This window comes from Magnolia sinica, chromosome 19 (assembly GCF_029962835.1).
Source record: "Magnolia sinica isolate HGM2019 chromosome 19, MsV1, whole genome shotgun sequence".
NCBI classification, from domain to species: domain Eukaryota; kingdom Viridiplantae; phylum Streptophyta; class Magnoliopsida; order Magnoliales; family Magnoliaceae; genus Magnolia; species Magnolia sinica.
In genome coordinates this window covers 43,866,600-43,882,674 of record NC_080591.1, presented here as the reverse complement: position 1 = coordinate 43,882,674, position 16,075 = coordinate 43,866,600, and the positions used below count along the sequence as shown (strand labels likewise).

General features: G+C 35.9%; 1 non-coding gene across 1 annotated transcript; it reads right to left on the bottom strand.

Annotated features, from left to right (window-relative positions):
* Positions 1-9,958: 9,958 nt before the first annotated feature.
* Positions 9,959-10,065, bottom strand: LOC131235795 (small nucleolar RNA R71). Its single transcript, XR_009166316.1, has one exon. It is a non-coding gene; the product is annotated as a small nucleolar RNA R71 (small nucleolar RNA).
* Positions 10,066-16,075: the final 6,010 nt, after the last annotated feature.

Below are 16,075 nucleotides of genomic sequence, written 5' to 3'. Positions count from 1 at the left end.
TGGTCGTGAACGAGTCGGCACTGTTCACACGACCGATTGAGCAGACTCCAGGATTGGTAGTAGCTCAACCAAAAAATTCTGAAAATCTGCAACAACTTAGGACTGGTCTTGAAATTTCTTGAACTGGTCGAGGCAGTTTTAGGACTAGTCGAACAGAGTCCAGGACTAGTATAAGAACAGACCAAAACACATATAAAATAAGCAATTGACTTATGTATCCGAAATGACCTACCCTAAGGTCAATTTAAGGACATTCATACCTGAGACATGAAGTATGAACATTGAACATTCTTTTTTTCAGATGATGGATGATCATTAAAGATCATGAAGCTTGAGATCTCGACGCTTGATGAAGCTTGAAAGCTTGAACTTGTAGTTCTTGAGCTGTACTTCAGAGATCTTTAGAAGCTTGAAGTTGTAGTTCTTCGTTGTACTTTACCTTGAGTCTTGAACAAGATCTCGTAGCTTAAAAACTCTAAAGCTTTAGAGAAGAGAACAATGTACTTGATCTTGCAATTTTTGAAGTAGATCATTGTACTTAACTTAAAGCATTGTCCTTGAGCATGAGATGCATTGCCTTAAACATATATATCATCGTGCTACACAAGACACTGATTGTGGTTTTGGCACAACAAAATTTAACAATCAAAGGAGCAAATAACCATAGCACTTACACAAATGATTAGATAAAATTTGGTGGTTGATTGATGATGGAAAAAGCCTAAATATGAAATTTCACCTTTTGTGCCAAAATGAAGGAATTGGCTTTAAAGCGGTGTGGGATCATAAATCAGTCCAAAGTGTGGTCCAAATTTGATTTGTGATTGACGGTCTAAAGTGGATAAATTGGAAGGTCCAGATTTAGAAATAGTTGGTAAGCCTAAAATGGCTAACTTCACGCTGAAAAGTCTACTAAGGTGGGGTTCTCACATTTCACACTCGATCCATATGATAGGAAATCTAATTCATTCATATGAAGGGAAATAACCTAATATGACTACCCACAACTTTTCTCACTCGATGGACACCAAAATTAATGGTTAAAGGGCTGATTTGTCAATTGGATCACTTTCACAATAATCTAAGGGTTGAAATTCAGCATGTACGGTTAATTTATGATACACGAGCATGGTATAAATTTTCACATCAAATGGATCATGAGAACCATGTGATCTAGAATTTAAGGGTCTAAGTTAATGACATTTTTGTAATTATTGTTGATTTGAGAGTTTTAGGAAATCTAATTATTGTACATGGTAATATAAACGTTTCTAAGCAATTATTACAAAAGAACTCATATCTAAATCGTTAAAAATAAAGAGTTATTTACCAAGTAAGTTAAAATTATCATTAATTAAGGCGAGATACTCATGTCAAACAACATGATGGATGGTCAATGACATGTCAAAAATAGAAAAACTTAATGGTTAGTACTTTAGGGTTTAGGGTGGTTAGTTTCATAAATGGATGAACATAAGGTGAGTTTTTTAAGTGATTAAGAGATAAAACATGTATACAGTTAGATTCAAATAATTTGTTTACATATGTAAGTTCCTCATATTGTAGTTTTAATGGTTAGTTAAGTATATTTATAGGTGGTGAACAAGATGATCGGATTAACATCTCGATTCGATACGTATACGAGCAGATGTAGAGATCAGGTACTTAGTTTACTATGATCGGGTGATCCAAACTCAAAGTGGGCAGTCAGATAGCTTTACCTAGAGGTGAATAGTTGACTGAACGGTTGATTGTGATGGACAAGTGAGAATACTTGGATATACGATGATCATGTCTTACAAATCAATGGTCGGATAACTTGATATATAGATAAAGATTATTCCTAATGGTTAGATTCAAGTTAAAGAATATATTTAAGGTTAGGATAGGCTAAATTGGTAACATACACATGCATATACTAAATTAAATTCCATGGTAATACTCGATAACTTTCAATACTTAAGTATTGAAAAGTTCGGGGTGTAACATGACAAGTATACGAACTATATGATTTCCAGCAACATACAACCATGAATCCTGAACACACATACAAGTAGTTTGATATTTAAACCTAACCTTGTTCAATATTTACCCAAACACAATCATTCATATAATTAATCTTTCAACACATGATTCATAGCATAAAATCAATACAAATCATAAATTTAACATAAGCATTTTAGATTTAAGCAATCAATAATTCAAACATAGAAAACAATCTATCAACCATATCAAAATTAGACTAACATTGGAGAAAACCTATAAGGGATTCCTCACGTTAACCTGTTAAGGAAATCTAGATCGAGTTAGAAGAGAGAAAAACATTCATATGTCCAAGAGGAGTCACACACTTAAGATGGAGAGGGGGGGAAAGCCCAAGGGATGGATGGCTAGGGTTGGCATCTCTCTCTCTCTCTCTCTCTCTCTCTCTCTCTCTCTCTCTCTCTCTCTCTCTCTCTCCTTCTTCTTCACTCCTTCCTTCTCTCTCTTCTTCTTCTTTGTCTCTCCTTCCTTTCTTATCTCTCCCTCTTGGTGGGCGTGTGAGGGCTAGGGTGTTTTTGGAGTTTTTTTATATAAAGATTTTGGGAGAGAAATAAAGCACTAAGGAGAGGAGTTGTGCATGTTGCAACAAGCTATGAAAGGGGATTGGATGTCCACACCATAAGAAAGCTTGGGTGGTCAACTTTGGTCTCAAAGGGTTGATGTGTTGGGAAATCCACTCCAATAATTAGTTTGGGACAATTAGATGAGTCAGGATATGCAATTTGTTAGGAGGTTCACCACTTACAATGGTTGATCTTGAATGGGCTTAATGGACAGTCGTGGTGCATTGATTGGGTCCACACTTTCCACAAAAACCCATAGTCTTACTAGATAATCATCAATTAAGCTTTCATCATTGATGGATAATGGGAACATGGTTAACTTGGGCCACACTCCATTGAGATTATCTTAAATTAAGGAAATTCTCTCATTAGTTTTAAAAAAAGGTTGTTTAGGGTGGGGCTGGGAAGGCTGTTTTTTTTTTTTTTTTTTTTTATGAGTTGTAATGGAGACAGTTTCTCTGGCATTTTTTTCTTAATAAAAAAGTTTTTTTTTTTTGTGAAGAAATTGAAATATCATTAACAAGAGTGAAGGGCTTAACAAGAAGGATACACAAGACAGAGGCCCACGAGGGAAAAAAATTAAAACTCTGGGCCTTCGACACTAAAGCAATACTACATGCGACCTATTTCCTTGATTGAACCCATCCCCACCTGATCCAAGAAGGCCCCACAAGTGTCATTTGTTGCTCCGCCACCGAGAGAAAGGACTTATGAACCTACTCCTTGCTACCTAGTCTTGCCAAGGAGTTTGGTACACTGTTAACTTCCTGAGGGGCAAAGCTTATCTTGACCTCCACTTTCCTTTTAAGGGAATTTATATGGGCCCAGACATACCATAGGAACCAATTTGATGGCCTGACCTTGTTTACTAAATCTACAACAATCTTGGAGTCACATTCCACTAGGATTTTGTCGAAGCCTTAGGTAACCCTTTAGCGAAGGGCCTCGAGAAGTGCATGAGTCTAATCTTTTGCATTGATTTCGACCTTGTAACCCTCACTGTATGTAAAGAGGAAATTACCATTACTATCTCTGTAAATGCCCTACCCCCTAAGATTCTCGGATTCCCCTTAAAAGAACCATCCACATTAATTTTGATCCATCACTCTGACGGTCTCTCCCAACAACATATAAAGAAGGAAGAACTAATTGGCTACCTTGTAACACATCCCAGCTCTTTGAAAGCAAGCATTCTGGTGAGGAGACTATGTTTGAGAGGGGGCTGGTAGGAACTTAGGAAACACAGCCAAATGACAATTCAATTTATGGTCTTCTTTGCATTGACCCTTCTGTCTTCAAACCGAGGGTAATTCCTCTCCTTCAATATCTCCCAAAAGACCAACATCGGGAGAATGCCTCTCATAGAAGAGAAGCAGTCCCCACCTGAGGCTAAACGCCACCATTAGGTTGCTCTCCCTAATGCAGATTACCCATCCATCATTGAAATGTCAAAAATGCCACTGAAAAAATTCCAAAAGGAAGATGAAACATTCTCATATGTTGGTACATATTCAAGGAACTTTTACTCACTCCCCCACACCACAGTTATGAAATTTGGCAAGTAATTGGTTTCTTCTGTGATGGATTGAACTCAAATATGCACCGATTTATTGAAATGATGTGCAATGGTGAGTACATTACCAAGGACCCAGAAGACGCATGAGATTACTTTGATATGTTGGCTGAGAAAGAACAATCATAGGACACCACCAACAAATTTAGTAATTCTAAGCCTACTTGTAAAGATAAAAGGGGAATATATGTCCTCAAAAAGGAGGACGATGTGAATGTGAAGATTGCAGATCTCACTTGGAAAGTTGAGGCCATAGAACTAAGGAATGTGGAAGCGATTCAGCCCACCAATACGGCTACTGAAAGCGTATGTGGCATACGCGATGGTGATGCACACTTTACAAAGGATTGTCCCACAATCACAGCTTTTCAGGATGTGTTTCAAGCTCAAGTGAATGCCATGAATGCTTACCAATGCCCATTCAGTGCGCCGAACTTTAACAAGTATAATTCTAACTGGCGGAATTATCCCCTCTTTAGTTGGAGAAATGGGCCAACTGTAAAGCAAGCACTCCTCCCAAAGGACCTCCCCTTGTACCTCAAAGTGCACTGCAAGTGCAAGCACAAAAGAAGACCCTTGAGGACACATTGCAAGCATTCATGCAAGGGCATATGCAATTCAATCAGACTATCGTGTAGGCCCACCATGTAAGCCATAAATGATATCAAAAAGTTAGTTTCAAGGATCGAATCACACTTGATTACTAGGGAGAAAGGGATCTTTTCAGCCTAACCACAACTTAACCCAAAAGGATAATACGAAGTAAGTGATTCGAGTCCTCCTAACCGACATATGGAACAAGTCAAGTCCATCACCACTCTTAGAAATGGAAAGAAAATAAACAACACTATCTTAATAAAGGCCAACATGCCTAAAGATTCAGATAAATTTGAGAATGAGAATGGAACAAGCCCTACCCCACATGAGAAAGAGTTGATGCATGGGTATAAGCTTGTAGCTTTGTTTCCCTAACACTTCATCTAATTAAAATGCCGATTAGAGAATCATGACACCTTAGAGAATTTCCAACAAGTCAAAATCAACATTCCCTTATTGGATGCGATTAAACAAATTCTCTCATACGCCAAGTTTCTTAAGGACCTTTGCACAATTAAACGAAAATTGAATGTGTAAAAGAAAGCTTTTTTTATATATAGAACAAGTGAGCACCATAATCAAATAAAATGCTTCCCCAAAATATACAGATCCGAGTAGCCCTACGATCTCATATAAGAAAATTTCTAATTGAACAAGCCTTACTACACTTGGGGGCGAGCGTAAACATCATACCCTACTCAATGTCTGAAGAACTGGGACTTGGTGAATTAAAACCCACCAAGATGACCCTATAACTCATTAACCGATCGATTCGTATACCAAGGGGATAGTTGAGGATGTGTTAGTCCACATTGATAAGTTCTACTGCCCAATAAACTTTATCGTCTTAGACACATAACCGATTATAAACACAAGCACTCAAATTTTGATCATCTTAGAATGCTCATTCCTGGCCACCTCAAACGATATAATTAATTGTTGAAATGAAGTGATGAAGTTGTTCTTTGGGAACATGACGCTGGAGGTGAATGTGTTTAATATCTGCAAAAAAACTAGGAGATGTAGATGAGAGCCATGAGGTAAACATGATTAACACACTTGTGGCGGAGGAGTTCATATTAACTATAATCTCTCACCCCTTAGAAGCATGTATTGCTCACTTCATGGATTTCGACGATCACATGATATTGGATATAGTGAGCACGTTATTAAATTCTAAGTTAGTACTTGAAACTAACTGGTTGAGGCCAACCTTTGAAAAATTGTCCCTTATGAACTCAAAGCCTCTACCATCTAGCATCAATCTACTGAAGCTTAACCTAAAAACATTGTCATCTGAGCTGAAATACGTTTACTTAAGTCATGGAAACACATATCCAATGGTGATTTCTTCCCACTTGGATGATGAGTAAGAGAGCAAACTGATTACTACTCTTAAGAACCACAAAAGTACCATATAATGAACTATTGCGAATCTCAGGGAATTGACCGCCAAATTTGCACTCACTAAATACACCTAGAGGAGGATGCTAAAACATAAAGGCAACCACAATGCCGATTAAATCCAAACATGAGGGATGTAGTTAAGATGGATGTGTTGGAACTATTGGAAGTGGGTATCACATACCCTATATCCGATAATTAGTGGGTGAGTCTTGGTACCCAAGAAACCGACATCAATCATGATCATCAATTCGTGATCCGATGGATTAGATCATTTTTAAAAATCCCAAAAAATATTTTAAAAATTGGCATCAATCGCGACTATCAATTCACGATCCGATGGACCGGAACATTTTAAAAAAATTTTAAAAATATTCTCAAAAAAAACCTAGCAATGATTGCAACCACAAACTCGTGATCTGATGGACCAGATCATTTTCAAAAATTTTACAAAAATATTTATAACAAAAATCGACATCAATCGCAACCACTAGCTTGCAATCTGATGGACCAGGTAATTTTTTAAAACTTCACAAAAATATTTCCAATAAAAACCGGCATTGATTGCGACTGCCAACTCTCGATCCGATAGACTGAATCATTTAAAAAAAATTTTACAAAATACTTTTCAATAAAATTTGACATCGATCGCGACTGACTAGATCATTTTTAAAAACTTCACAAACATATTTTCAATAAAAATTGGCAGCGATCGCAATTGCCAGCTAGCGATCCGATGGATAGGATCATTTTAAAAAACTTCACTAAAATATTTTCAATAAAAACTGGCATCAATTGCAACTACCAACTCGTGATTCGATTGACCATATCATTTTAAAAAATTTCACATAAAAATTTCTAATAAAAACCAACATTGATCGCTATCGTCAACTTGCGATCCGATAAACCAAATCATTTATAAAAACTTCACAAAAATATTTCTAATAAAAAATAGTATCGATCGCGACCACCAACTCGCCATCTAATGGACTAAATTATTTTAAATTTTTTCACAAAAATATTCTTAAAAAATCTAGCATCGATCGCAACTCCCAACTCACAATCTAATGGACCAGATCATCTTTTGAAATTACCAAAAAAATGTTTTCAAATTCTTAGAGAGGCACAACTATAGAGGGATGACGGACTCAATTGGTTGCAAATCAGAATCTTGACTGCCAACTATGGACAGACCTGCGTCATCTGTTGAGACTCAAATATTGCATAATTTTCCCCATTTACATCTTAGTTTTATGAACATGAATCAGCTTAATGTTCTATTTTATTCATGTTTGTGTTGTAAGGTGAATTTAAGAGCTTGGATTGAAAAAGGGTGCTAAAAAGTATGGATTTGATACTCAAGAATCACCAAGGCAAAGGATGGATCTTAGGAGAGCAAGATTGAAGAATTCATATGCCAAATATCCAAGAAAACCAAATGAAGAATGAAGAAAATCGAATATTTAAAGTGAAGATTCCTGAAATCGTCCTAAAAAAGTATATTCTTAAGCTCTGAGGTCTATTTTGGAAAACTGCACAACAGAAAATCTATTTTAAACAAACTATGCAGCGGTAAGTCTATTTTGAAAAACTAAACGTATATTTGAGGCGGTTTCTAGGGTTTTTCAACTTTATACGAAAATTGGAGTTCCCTACTTATAAATAGGGTTTCCTAGGGCATTCATAAGCATCATTCAAGGCATTTCAAAGTAAAATTTAAAATTTTTAAAGAGTTTTTAATTTTATTAGAGTTTTATAAGTTTTTTTTTTAGATCTTTTCTATTTGCATTTATTTCTTTCTTCTTATTTTTTTCCTTTCTTATTTTAATTATGTTTTTCTAAGTTCCTTCTAGCCTAAGCTAGAAGGGAAGCACATGGGTTTAATACTTCTTTAAGATTATGATGATTGATTGTTTTAATGATGAGAAGAATGGTGTATGCATGTTATCTATTATTTAGGTTTTATTTTTTATCCTCTTATGAGATCCATATGTTTCCATCACATGAGATCCACATTGATGGATAGGCTTACCTTAGATCAATCAGATTTCCTATATAGGAAAGGTTCTCAACCTGTGATATTTCTTTCATTTTCATTATCTCATTGATATTGAATTCTTAAAATCACTGACGCTTGAGAACATATATCAATGGTATAAATCCATGATTTTCTAATATTTTATATCACTTATTAAAATATTTAAACTATTTTATTTTCTGATTAGGCTGACCATAGTGCTCAGATCCTAGTTGTGTTATCCAAGTCATCATAATTTTGGAACATTAACCTATGTGTGGAACTTTGAAGCTTGGGTGTTATTTTATTCAGTTGAATTACATCTATTCAAAAATCCCAAAATCAAATCATCAGTTTAGTTTTTATTACTTAGTTTTTTTGCATTTGATTTTTTCATTCTCACAATTCATCTCCCTATGGGATCGACCCTGTATTCACGGGATATTATTTACAAACCTCTGCACTTGGAGGCAAGCAATCAAGTTTTTAATGCCGTTGCTGGGGAGAGACTGAGATAGATCAGATTTGTGCAAGATAGTTAAGGTAAGTTTTCTTCTAAGGTAAGTTCTCTTCGAAACCCTCCAAATTTTCTATAGATTTTTTTCTTTTTCTTTTTCTTTGAAAGTAAATTCAGTTGGGTCTTTCAAGCACTAATTATGACATAAGGTTGCCCTGCTTGAAATTTTATCACCCAAGTGCTATGGTTGTCCTACAATTGCTGTTTGATCACAAAGATCATCCGCTGAATTTATTTTCCAGATTAGCATAGTTTAATTTCTGCATTAGTTTTACTTTTGTTGATTTATTTTATTTTTTTCATGGACTGAACCCTCATGGTCGGCTCTGCCGCCTGAGTTGTTGATTTATTTTTACTTTGTGGATTAAACCCTCATGGTCGACCCTACCGCCTGGGTTGTTGATTTATTTTTGTTTTGTGGACTGAACCCTTATGGTCGGCCCTACCGCCTGGGTTGTTAATTTATTTTACTTTGTGGGTTGAACCCTTATGGTCGCCCTGCCACCTGGGTTATTGATTTATTTTACTTTGTAAATTGAACCCTCATGGTTGGCCCTACCACCTAGGTTGTTGGTTAAGTTTTTATTTTTCTTTTAAGTATTATACTTGTTATTTGAATTAGTGGTATTTGTTGTGTGGTGTAGAAGGTTTATGTCCCGTTGGAGTAGGGATCAAAACAATCGACTCTTCTCCGAAGGCGGACTAGTTCCAGGCCTTGATCATTCACTTAGAAGAGGCACTCAACATTACTTGGATTTCATGGCAGACTCAGTTGATAATCTAAATCCAAATCTGTCAGATCCAACTATAAATCAAAACAGAGAAAATTAATCAAATCCTCCTCTTGAGGATGAAAATGAAGTTCATAGGAATGTGTTAAACCAACCACGGACTTTACGTGAACATTTACACCCTGAGAGATCAACTTTACCATCTTTCATAATGTTCTCTGCTCACACCGGGGACATTGATTTTAAACCAGGTGTGATTCAATTAATTCCTAAATTTCATGGCTTGGATTCTGAAAGCCCCTACTTGCACCTCAAGGACTTTGAGAAAGTAATTGCAACATTACAAGTAAATAATGGCAATAGGGATGTACTTAAGCTTAGGTTATTCTCATTTTCTCTAAAGGATGAAGCCAAAGCATAACTCAACTCTCTAAGACCTAATACGATCACTTCAGTGGCAAGCCTTAAGTAGAGATTTTTTGAAAAAAGTTCTTTCCCGAGCATAAAACAAATGCACTAAAACAAGAAATCATGTCATTCTCCCAAAAGGAGAATGAATTATTTTTTCAAGCTTGGGAGCGCTTCAAAGACATTTTAATTACTTGTCCACATCATGGTTATGAACCATAGCACGTGATTGATGCTTTCTGAAAGGGGCTCACCATGTATACCCGTCAGTTCATAGAGATGATGTGTGGTGGAACCTTTCTTAACAAAGATCATAATGAAGCTTGAGATTTTCTAAATATGTTAGCAGAGAATACGCAGACATGGGATGTCTCTGCTAAATCTGACCAAACTAGACTCATTCTTAGAGAGAAAGCGGGGATGTATGTCCTAAGAGAGAAAGACGACCTTAATGCAAAATTCACTGCATTGGCTAGAAAGGTCGAAGCTTGGGAAATTAGGAAGATTGATATGGTTAAAGCAAACACTTCCTTAGGTAATTTTTGTAACATTTGTGGTGGTATAGACCATGACACAGGATTATCCAATAATCTCAGTGGTACAAAAATCACGCATGAGCATAATCAAGCAAATGTTATAAATAACTACCAAAGGTCAGTTATACAACCAATGGGAAACACATATAATCTAAATTGGCGTAACCATCCTAATCTTAGTTAGAGGAAAAGACCACAAATTAATGCGCCCAATGCACCTCAAATGCCTCCACAATATAACTTCTTTGGGGCACCTAACAATGCATGATATGTGCCCCCACCAAAGCTATCATCTGTGGAGGATGCATTGACCGCATTCATGAACTCTCAAGCTCAAATGAATCAGTCTCTAATTTAATCAAATCAGGAATTAAAGACAGTTGTGGCTATGATTGAGACTCAACTAAATGCTAGGGAAAAAGGCACCCTTCCTTCTCAACCTATGCCAAACCCTAGAAAAACACATTTTATTGGAGACTCAAATCCAAGTGAGTTACATCATGAATAAGCTAAGGCCATCATTACCTTGAGAAATAGAATAGAGGTCGATAACAAGATAATGCAACCGCTAGAAATACCGGAGGATGAGCCACTATCTCAAGAAAATGATGAACCGGCTATAGTTCAAGAGCCACAACAATAAAAGAATAAAGAGACTGAGTCATATGAGCCTCCAGTTCCATTCCTATCTAGACTTCAGAATCCAATTGTCCCCATGAAATATCAAAAGGTGTTGGATGTGCTCCAAAAGGTTACTGTCAATATTCCTCTGCTTGATGCCATTAGATAAATTACATCATATGTTAAATATCTCAAGGACTTGTGCACTGTAAAGAGGAAATTAAATGTGCACAAAAAGGCCTTCTTTACTGAGAAAGTGAGCGCTATCATTCAACAAAGGGCTGTACCTAAATACAAAGACCCGGGAAGTCCCACTATTCCTTGCATTATTGGGAATTTCCAAATCGAGCATACTTTGCTAGATTTAGGTACAAGTGTCAACTTAGTACCTTATTCAGTTTACAAACAAATGGGGTTAGGCGAGCTTAAACCAACTACGATTACACTCCAACTCGCTGACCACTCTATTAAGGTACCAAGGGAAATTTTGGAGGACGTGCTAGTCTAAGTGGAGAAATTCTACTTCCCCGTGGATTTTATTGTACTAGACACTGAACCCTGTGTAAATGCTAGCGCTCAAGTTCCCATCATTTTAGGCCGCCCATTCTTAGTAACTTCAAATGCAATCATAAATTACAGGAATGGAATGATGAACTTGTCTTTTGGTAACATGACTCTAGAGTTAAATAATTTCAATCTATATAAGCAGCCCATTGATAATAACGAGATCCATGAGCTAAATTTCAGGAACTGCTTGATAGAAGAAGAGGAATTGGAATCTAGTCTAACTGAGGAATTAATTTAAGTCATTGGGGACTTGAAAAAAAGCTGATTTAGAAAAAGTGTTTACTGAAATTTGTGATGATAATGAGAGCACTACCACCAAGACATTGGTATGTACCAATGGAGACAGCGCACTCAAATCCTATCTATCGAGGACTCACGACCTCTGTCATCACCAACCAATATTCCAAAGCTTGATTTAAAACCACTACCAAATGAGCTTAAGTATGTATATTTAGGTGAAAATAAAACTTATCATGTGGTGATCTCTTCATTTTTAGAGAATGATCAAGAGATTAAATTGTTGAAAGTTCTAAGGGACCACAAAAGAGCCTTGGGCTGGACCATTTCTGACATCAAGGGTATAAGCCCTTCCATATGCACCCATCGAATTCACCTCAATGAGGACGCCAAACCAATTAGACAACCTCAACGGTATCTCAATCCAAGCATGATGGAAGTTGTAAAAAATGAGGTGATCAAATTATTGGATGTGCGAATCATCTACCCAATATCTGATAGTGTTTGGGTGAGTCCAACTCAAGTAGTCCTAAAGAAATCTGTAATAACTATTGTGCAGAATTCTAATAATGAACTCATAACAACACATGTCACCACTGGTTAGTGTGTTTGCATTGACTATAAAAAATTGAACCAGGTCACAAAGAAGGATCATTTCCCTCTGTCATTCATTATCAAGTTTTAGAGAGGGTAGCAAGTCACTCCTTGTATAATTTTCTTGATGGATATTCTAGATATAACCAAATAGAGATAGCCTTGGAAGACCAAGAGAAAACCACGTTCACTTGTCCATTTGGCATGTTTGCTTTCAAACGGATGCCATTTGGATTGTGTAACGCCCCAACAACTTTCTAACGGTGTATGTTAAGTATTTTTTCAAATATGGTTGAGAAGTTTCTTGAGGTTTTCATGGACAACTTCTCTATATTTGGGAGTAGTTTTGAGGAATGCCTCAACAATTTATCTCATCTTGTCTAGATGTAAAGAGAAACACCTTGTCTTAAATTGGGAGATATGTCATTTCATGGTTCAAAAGGAAATTATTTTGAGCCATATTATCTCCAAAAATGGAATCGAGGTAGATCGCTCAAAACTCGACATTATAGTTAATCTACCTATCCCCCTAACTGTTAGATATATTAGATCACTTATAGGGCATGCTGGTTTTTATAGAAGATTCACCAAGGACTTTAGTGCCATTACTAGACTCTTGACTAATCTTCTTCAAAAGGATGTTCCATTTAAGTGGATAAATGAGTGTGCAAGTGCCTTTAATAAAATTAAATCATCCCTTACCACTGCACCTATCATGCGTCCACCAGATTGGATACTTCCTTTTGAACTAATGTGCGATGCAAGTGATTATGCCATAGGGGTTGTTTTGGGCCAAAGGAAAGATAAATGGCCCTACGTTATTCACTATGCGAGTGGAACTCTAAACTTGGCCCAAGTAAACTACTTAACAACTGAAAAAGAGTTACTTGCAGTAGTTTTTGCTTTGGATAAGTTTAGGTCTTACTTATTAGGATTCAAAGTGGTCATTTTCACAGACCACTCATCTTTGAAATATTTGTTATCTAAGAAGGATACAAAGCTGAGACTTTTTAGATGGATCCTCCTACTCCAAGAATTTGACTTAGAGATAAAAGATAAGGAGTAGAAAATGTAGTGGCCGATCACCTTTCTAGATTGGTGTTAGATGATTCCACTGAGGAGATGCATTTATAGGACACTTTCCATGATGAACAATTATTTGCGATCTCCAAATTGTCTTGGTATGTGGATATAGTGAACTATCTTGTAACAGAAAAAATGTCATATCATTGGAAGTCACAAGATAGGAAGCATTTTGAAACTAATGTTAGGAACTTCTTCTGGGATAACACATATTTATATAAATATGAGACTGATCAAATTTTTAGACGTTGTGTCCCAGAGGATGAAGTTAAGAGTGTTATTTCCTTTTGTCACATGGAAGCATGTGGTGGCCATTTTTTGCTAAGAAAACCACTGCAAAAATCCTGCAATATGATTTTTACTGGCCCATCATGTTTAAAAACACCCATATTTTCTGTGTTGCTTGTGATAGATGTCAAAGGTTGGGAAGAGTGTCCCAGCACAACATGATGCCTTTATCCCCAATTTTACCATTGGAGATTTTGATTGTTGGGGTATTGATTTTATGGGCCCATTTCCATCTTCTTTTGAATTTCTTTATATATTGGTTGGTGTACACTATGTTTCAAAGTGGATTAAGGCAGTTCCAAGTAAGACCAATGGCAACAAAGTGGTCATACGATTCCTCAAGGAAAATATTTTTTTCTAGATTTGGAAATCCAAAGGCCATCATTAGTGATGGCAGGTCTTACTTTGCAATAAGACATTTGAGGTTTGGTAAAGAAATATGGCATCAAGCATAAAGTGAGCACTCCATACCACCTACAAACGAGTAGGCAAGCTGAGATTTCTAATCGGGAAATCAAACACATTTTAGAGAAAACTATAAGGCCAGATAGGAAGGATTGGTCTCTCAGACTATCTGACACTGTATGGGCTCATAGGACTGCTTATAAGACCCTGATTGGACTGTCTCCATACAGATTGGTGTATGAGAAGGCTTGCCACTTGCCTGTGGAATTGGAACATAGAGCCTACTAGGCGATATAGACCAAGCAAGTGGACAAAAGAAATTAGAATTAAATGAATTAGAGGAGCTGAGGAAAGATTCATATGAAAATTCTAAAATCTACAAAGAGATGACTAAAGCTTTTCATGACAAAAATATCCTTAGGAAGAATTTTGAACCTCAGCAAAAGGTTCTATTGTACAATTCTCGTCTCCAGTTCTTTCCAGAAAAGTTAAGATCAAGATGGACAGCCCCTTCATTGTGAAGAATGTTTATACTCATAGGGCTATTGAAATTGAGAATCCACGTAATGACAATGTGTACAAGGTTAATGGTCAGAGATTGAAGCCTTATGTGGAAAACTTTCATTTGGGAGAGGAGTTCTTTCCTCTTCATGAGTCAGAATATTCAGAATGATGCTCCTAGTCTGACGGAGCATTTCTATAAGATTTGTATCATATTCAATTCTTTTTAGTGTCACATAGCAGGTGAGTTTTTCATGGTAGGTACTATCCACCCTTTCTTTTATTTTTATTGTTCTCTGCATTACATTATCATTACATTGGGGACAATGTAGTTTTAGGTTGGGGGCTGTAGATAGTCATCCATGTGAAGGTTTATGGGGAAATTTTTTTCAACATTTTCAAAATAATATTTTTATATACAAGAATGTGAATATTATATTTTGCGAATTTCAAAGGCAAAGTTAATACTTAGTCTAGATTAATAGTATTCAAAAATCTGATAACTGAAAATTATAAACTTGAGTCAATTATCTAATCACTAGTTTAAAGTGAGTTGTAATTTAATGTACTGAATTCATAATACGCCCGAGCTAACTGAGGAATATGATATGTGAACTAGAATAACAAATTTTGATTCAAACAAAGTTGAATGAACTAGTACCATTGATATATGCTTAAAAGAGAGAATATTGAAGGAAAAAATGATGGAATTTTTTTTTATTATTATAAAGCATGAATGCAATTACCATGGCAATCATGTCAGTAATCCGAAGTAAGGATACCTAAGTATCCATTACTGTTACCATTACAAGTACAATACCTTATGTTATAAAGCAAACCTGATGGGAATCTTTATCTAAGGGTGGTCTATAATAATGAGGATATAATGATAAAAGAAGAAATGTCATGAAGAAAATGAAATAACTAGAGATTTCATATTCTTAGAATGATTAAAAGGAATTAAGATAGGGAACATGCATATTTCTCAAAGTTAGACTAGTGTCACGGAGCACTTAAGGATATTGGATTATAACTATTCTAAATTTTGATTAAGTCTTTGAACTCAAGGATATAATGGATTAGAAAATTGAGATTCTAACTAACTTCAGACTTAGGGTAAGTATTGTTTTATTTTGGAATTCATATGATGAATGGAGGCATAATTGTATAAATTTCTGAGTATTGAACTATTTTTTATGTTTTCAATGTTTGTGGGTAACATTTCTAGAAACCCTCACGAGACTATAACTCGTCCACTAGGGAAAACCTAGGGGTTTAAAGGCTTGTTACATATACTAAATGCAATCAAGATTACTTGCAAAAGTGTAGTTAGAATTTTGTTTCTAGAATTAATTTTTATTCTTATTTTTATTTTTCTTCGCTTATTTTG